The sequence below is a fragment of the Carcharhinus amblyrhynchos genome, chromosome 28, assembly GCF_965287045.1.
Source record: "Carcharhinus amblyrhynchos chromosome 28, sCarAmb.v2.hapA, whole genome shotgun sequence".
Classification (NCBI taxonomy): domain Eukaryota; kingdom Metazoa; phylum Chordata; class Chondrichthyes; order Carcharhiniformes; family Carcharhinidae; genus Carcharhinus; species Carcharhinus amblyrhynchos.
Genome location: NC_137351.1, coordinates 10,669,041 through 10,676,054, shown reverse-complemented (window position 1 = coordinate 10,676,054; position 7,014 = coordinate 10,669,041).

Sequence of the window (7,014 nt, the reverse complement as noted above, 5' to 3'; positions counted from 1 at the left end):
GCACTGCTGCCTCATACCGTCAGGGACCTGGGTTCAATTCCCAGCTTGGGTAAAGTGACTAGTGCCGAGTCTGCACGTTCTCCCGCTGTCTGCATGGGTTTCCCCCACAGTCTGAAAGATGTGCTGGTTAGGTGCATTGGCTGTGCTAAATTCTCCCTGTGTACCTGAACAGGTGCTGGAATGTGGCGACCAGGGGATTTTCACAATAACTTCATTGCAGTATTAGTGTAAACCTACTTGTGAAACTAATAAACTAAAAACACATCAAATAGTCTCCTTATTGAGCTTAGTCCTTCATTATGCAGTAACCTCTGAACCTGACAATGTTGCACCTCAGCGAACGATCAGAGTGCGACTCCAGTGTTCTTGAAAGTGAATAGAACCCCAGGATTATCAGCAGGGTAATTGCAATTTTCAAATGTGAAATACAGGGTGTGCATCACAGACCATGAGGACTGCTTGCTTCATAATGACAGACCCGTGTCTGTATTCAGTGTGAAGTATATCCAGATTCAGAGGGACGGTGAAAAGCCAAACTTTTGAAAATAGAAATTGAAACAAACTCCAAGGAACTCCTGAGGGATCTGTCACAGTTTCAGTAACATCATTGAGAGGGAACTGTGCTTTAATCAATGTGTAACAGGAAGAGATTTTCAGAAGGATTGCAGTTTTATAGGAGTATTCTTAGAATTCTGCAGTCATTGCCATGTCTGGCTTATACTTTGCATATCCCCCTCTCCCTCTTGCCGAAGCCTTCATCTTCTCCTCTCACCTTCATCCTCTCTCCCTCACACCTTCATTCTGCCTTTCCCTGTATCTCTGTGCATCTTCCTCGCCCTTTCTGCCCCCCTCCCCCGTTCGCCTTCTGCCCCCCTCCCCTGTTCGCCTTCTGCCCCCCTCCCCTGTTCGCCTCGCCCCTTCTGCCCCCTCCCCTGTTCGCCTCGCCCGCGGCCCCTCCCCTGTTCGCCTCGCCCCTTCTGCCCCCTCCCCTGTTCGCCTCGCCTTCTGCCCCCCTCCCCTGTTTGCCTCGCCCTTCTGCCCCCCTCCCCTGTTTGCCTCGCCCCTTCTGCCCCCTCCCCTGTTTGCCTCGCCCCTTCTGCCCCCCTCCCCTGTTCGCCTCGCCCCTTCTGCCCCCCTCCCCTGTTTGCCTCGCCCCTTCTGCCCCCCTCCCCTGTTCGCCTCGCCCCTTCTGCCCCCCTCCCCTGTTCGCCTCGCCCCTTCTGCCCCCCTCCCCTGTTCGCCTCGCCCACGGCCCCCTCCCCTGTTCGCCTCGCCCGCGCGCCCCTCCCCTGTTCGCCTCGCCCGCGGCCCCCTCCCCTGTTCGCCTCGCCCCTTCTGCCCCCCTCCCCTGTTCGCCTCGCCCGCGGCCCCCTCCCCTGTTCGCCTCGCCCGCGGCCCCCTCCCCTGTTCGCCTCGCCCTTTCTGCCCCCCTCCCTGTTCGCCTCGCCCTTTCTGCCCCTCCCCTGTTCGCCTCGCCCCTTCTGCCCCCTCCCCTGTTCGCCTCGCCCCTTCTGCCCCCTCCCCTGTTCGCCTCGCCCCTTCTGCCCCCTCCCCTGTTTGCCTCACCCTTTCTGCCCCCCTCCCGTTTGCCTCGCCCCTTCTGCCCCCCTCCCCTGTTCGCCTTGCCCTTTCTGCCCCCTCCCCTGTTCGCCTTGCCCTTTCTGCCCCCCTCCCCTGTTTGCCTCGCCCCTTCTGCCCCTCCCCTGTTTGCCTCGCCCCTTCTGCCCCCTCCCCTGTTCGCCTTGCCCTTTCTGCCCCCTCCCCTGTTCGCCTTGCCCTTTCTGCCCCCCTCCCCTGTTCGCCTTGCCCTTTCTGCCCCCTCCCTGTTCCTTTCTCTTCTTCCACTCCCTGCCTGTATCCCTCACTCCCCCATCTCTCTTATGTTTTCCTCAGCGACCTACCCTCTGGGCTTTGTCCCTTTACTCAGGTTACTCAATCAAGAAGAAAAAGGCTTTTGTTGTAACATCATCTGACAGGAAGGGATGGGCTTACTGACAAATTCCAGACTCTCTTCCTGGCCTCTTCCAATGCTCTCTTGGCTTGATTCCATTCTCTGAAAACTATAGCTCATTTAACATTCTGCCGATCGTATCGTACTGTGTATCTGCACTGCTGCCGGTTTAAAAAAAACACAAAATGGCTGGTGTTGGCCATTTCCCACCCCCCCCCCCCCCCCAACCTCCCTTGTCTCTGCTTTGCCCCACACAACATTTTCAACTTCTTTCTACTTTACTGCACTACTCCCATTGCCTTTAATTCTCTTAGTGACTAAAAATCTAACAGTCTCAGTCTTGAAATTCTGATGGAGCATCCACAACTCCCTGGAGTGAGGAATTTATCTGGTGTCCTCTCCAGCTGCCTCCCTCTACCCTTCCTGAAAACCTGAAATTTCAAATTCACACGCTTGTATTTAAATCCCTCCATGGCCTCACTCCTCCCTTTCTGTGCCATCCTCCATTAGCTGCTACTACACTCCACGCACCTCCGCTCTGAACTCCCCGTGCCTTTAACTCTGGTTTCTCCTGTTCCTGTTCCTCCTCCTCCTCCTCCTCCACCCCTCCCCCCTCTCCCCCTCTCCCCCCCCCCCCCCCCCCCCCAAACCTCCATGGTCTGCCATTCGCTCCCCAAACCCTTGTGTTCCTGGTAGAACCATTAAATCATTACATCATGAAAGGAGGCTGTTCAGCCCATTGTGTGCTTACTGGCTGTCTGCAAGAGTAACTAAGGTAGTCCTAGACTCCTGCCTTTGTGTTAACACAGTTTTTTCTCTTCAGGAGCTAATCTCCTTTGAAAGCTTAAATCTGCCTCCGCTGCACCCTCAGGCAGTTCACTCCAGACCCCTAACCACTCGCTGTGTGAAAGATGTTTCATTGTGTTGCCTTTGGTTCTTTTGCCAATCGTTTTAAACTTCTGGATCTTGATCCTCCCGCCAATGGGAACAGTTTCCCCGATCTACTCTGTCCAGACTGCTCATGATTTGAATATCTCGATCAGATTTGCATCTAGGCCGAGGAGAATCGCTCCAACTTCTCCACCTTTCTTACTTGAGGTTCTTATCCTTGGAACCATTTTTGTGAATCTTTTCTGCCCCCTTTCTTAACCCCTTTAGATCCTTTCCAAAGTGTGGCTCCCAGAACTGGATGCAAAAATTCCAGTTGGGGATGAACCAGAAATGTACTTGTTTTTTTTTTGCACTCTCTGCTTCTGTTTATAAAGTCCAGGATCCTGGGGTTTTCATTAATCACTTTCTCAAACTCTCCATCTTCTACTATTTGTGCACATATCATAGAATCATAGAACCTTACAGTGCAGTAGGAGGCCATTCGGCCCATTGAGTCTGCACCGACCCCATCCCACCCAGGCTGTATCCCCATAACCCCATGCATTTACCTTAGGTAGTCCCCTGACACCCAGGGTCAATTTATTATGGCCAATCCACCTAACCTGCACATCTTTGGAATGTGGGAGGAAACCAGAGCACCCGGAGGAAACTCCCACAGACACGGGGAGAATGTGCAAACTCCAGACAGACAGTGACCCGAGCTGGGATTCCGCCAGGCCCCTCCTCTCCTGCACCCCCTTTAGAATAGGATCTTTTATATTATCTCTCCTTTGTTTTCCCTAGCAAAATATATCACTTTGCTTTTCATTAACGAATGTTGCATCATCCTATCAGATCCCACTGACTATGGGCACAAAGTAGGCTATTTCTTTAAACACAGCTTTCAAAATGAGTTGGAAATGCTGAAATTAAAATAGCCGATTGAGCAATCTTTTCTATAGATATCAGGTCTGACAGCGTCTGTGGGGAGAGAATAGAAGGCAACATTTCGAGTCCGGATGACCCTTTGTCAGAGCAAAAGGGTCATCTAGACTGAATGTTGACTCTGTTTCTTTTTCCACAGATGCTGTCAGACCTCCTGAGATTTTCCAGCATTTCTGTTTTTGCTTCAGATTCCAGCATCCGCAGTATTTTGCTTTTATCTTTCTGTGGATTTTGTAGTTTCTCTGAACCGCCATTCACTTTCCACAAAGTGCTTTGGGATGTCATTCAGTATTATAGGCACTAGATAAATGAAAGTTGCTGCTATATGTAGTGTTGTGATATTGTGCCCACCTGCCATTGTAATGTAAAAGTGCTCAGCGTTGGGGAGAGTTATAGAACAAAGAGATCCAGGAGTACAGGTTCATAACTCCTTGGAAGTGAAGTGGAGGTGGACAGAGTGGTGAAGAAGGCATTCAGCAAGATTGGTTTCATTGGTCAGAACATTGAATATAGGAGTTGGAATGTCTTGTTGTGTTTTACAAGACATTAGTAAGGCTACACTTGGAATACTGTGTGCAGTTGTGGTCACCCTATTATAGAAAGGATATTACTAAACAAGAAAGAGTGCAGAAAAGATTTACTAGGATGCTACCGGGACTTGATGGCTTGATTTATAAGGAGAGGCTGGATAGACTAGAACTTTTTTCCCCCTGGAGTGTAGGAAACTTAGGGCTGATCTTATAGAGGTCTACAAAATAATGAGGGGCATAGATCAGCTAGCTAGTCAATAACTTTTTCCAAAGGTAGTGGAGTCTAAAACTAGAGGCAAAGGTTTAAGGTGAGAGGGGACAGATACAAAAGAGTCCAGAGGCAATTTTTTCAGAGGATGGTAAATGTCCGGAACAAGCTGCCAGAGGTGGTAGTAGTAGAGGCGGGTACAATTTTGTCTTTTAAAAAGCATTTGAACAATTACATGGGTAAGATGGGTGTTCTATGGAGTCTGCCAGGATCATAAGTTTTGCACTTTGAATTTGGCTCGAGTGAGCATGTGATATTTCACTTCAGGTATGATTCAACTGACTCACTAGGGAGCTTTTATCAAACAAAGCTTATTTAAGAATATAGTTAACATATATAGAAAGAAAATTAGCAATAACTTTTACAAACATGAAAAAAAATCATGATATAGTATGACTCTTAATAGCTTAACACTGTTCCAATGAAACAAATCCCATAAACAGAACCTTTGCCACATATTTCATACATTAAATATGAATGTTCACATGGTGCTGGAACTTAATCCTGTGGATGGAGAATTGAAACTCTGATTTCCCAGTCTTGTAATTTCTAGCAGCCCCCTGGATACACCCAGAACAGTTTAAAGTCAGAACAGCTTCCCAAAGCACCAGGGGGCGAGAAGGACTCTAGGCAAGCCAACCACCAACAGCAGATCTTTTACTCCAGGCAGGCTGGGGACCTTACTTCCAGCGAACAGCAGAATTTACAAAACCAGGGAGAGAAATACGGTTTTCCAGCTTGATGTCCACTCTCTTCTAACCTAAAACTGCTGCCAGCACAAATTAAAAGTGAAACCTTGAATTCATTATGAATAAAACATTGTCCAAACGACATGACCTGTCAACCAGCCTTCCTTCTAACATTGCAGGGTCATAAAACTAATCCCAGAAAAATAAACAAAACCCCATTTAAGCCATTGAAGCAGCAATAAAAGTACTTCTCACAGCCAGCTTGGCAACAATGAAAACAAACTGGAGCTGCGATAACTGCAGAGAACGTGATTTTTTAAAAAAAAAATTAAGGTACATTAGTGTCATAGTATGAAGTCACATGGTAAGAAACTGGGAGAAAGCATTCAATACAGAGCTTGGTAAGTAAGCAGCCTATCTGTATAGAACACCTTGCATGACCATACCTTGGATCTGTGAATAGTTAAATGCTACCAAGAAACGGTTTATGTTTAAACATACAAATCTCAAGATCACCTCAAGGCACTTAAAAAACCTGTAACACAACATAAGCAAACAGCACCGTATATTGAGGCATGTAGAAAATTAAATTTACTACAAACATTGCACACTCCTTACTTGGGCATCGATATAGAGTCTCACCTCTAATCCTGCCCTTCAATCACCAGGCAGAGGTTCTTAGTGTTCAGAGGTTGCACTGAGGTAATTCAGTCTGCTATCTCCACACAGACATTACAGAGAGTGGGTATTGGGAGTCATTTTTGTAGAAAATCTACAGCACAGAAAGTGGCCATTCAGCCCATCGTGTCTGCACTGACTCCCCACCACACCCTGTATCTTAACTCTCAAATGGGCAAAGTTTCAAAAGAGGACAAAGAAAATGCTTTAAAAACATTCTGAGGCTCTCTTTCATAGAATCCTACAGTGCAGAAGGAGGCTATTCAGCCCCTCAAGGCTGCATGGACCACAATCTCATCCAGGATCTATCTCCATAATGCCATAACTTTAGCTAGTGCCCTGACACGAAGGGGCAACTTAACATGGTCAATCCACCTAACCTGCATATTTTTAGACTGTGGGAGGAAACTGGAGCACCTGGAGGCAACCCGTGCAGAATGTGCAGACTCCGCACAGACAGTGACCTAAGCTGGGAATCATATCTGCGTCCCTGGCATTGAGGCAGCAGCGCTAACCACTGTGCCACCATGCTGCCCTTGACTGATTCTTGCATACAGTCACAAATGCACCCACACACACTGATGGAAGGACATACTCACAGACATAATGCACACCTCCTCACAGAGACATATGCAAGCATACATAGGCACACAAGTTTAGACATATCCACACAGGCAAACATATACAGACACATTTAAACAGGGGTTATTGTTAATTTTTCCCTTCTGATCCAGAAATTAGATCATTTGTATCACAGTTGCCTCTGAGAAGCTAACTAATTTAACACTCAGAGGATCACACTTGGGTGTGCTGCACCACACTGAACATAGAACATTACAGCGCAGAACAGGCCCTTCGGCCCACGATGTTGCGCCGACCAGTTACAAAACAATGACCCACTAACCTAAACCAATCCCTTTTTGTCCATAAACCTATCCACGGATCTCTTAAACGCCCCCAAACTAGGCACATTTACAACTGCAGCAGGCAGGGCATTCCAATCCCTCACCACCCTCTGGCTAAAGAACCTACCCCTGACATCCGTCCTATAACTACCCCCCCTTAATTTAAAGCCATGCCCCC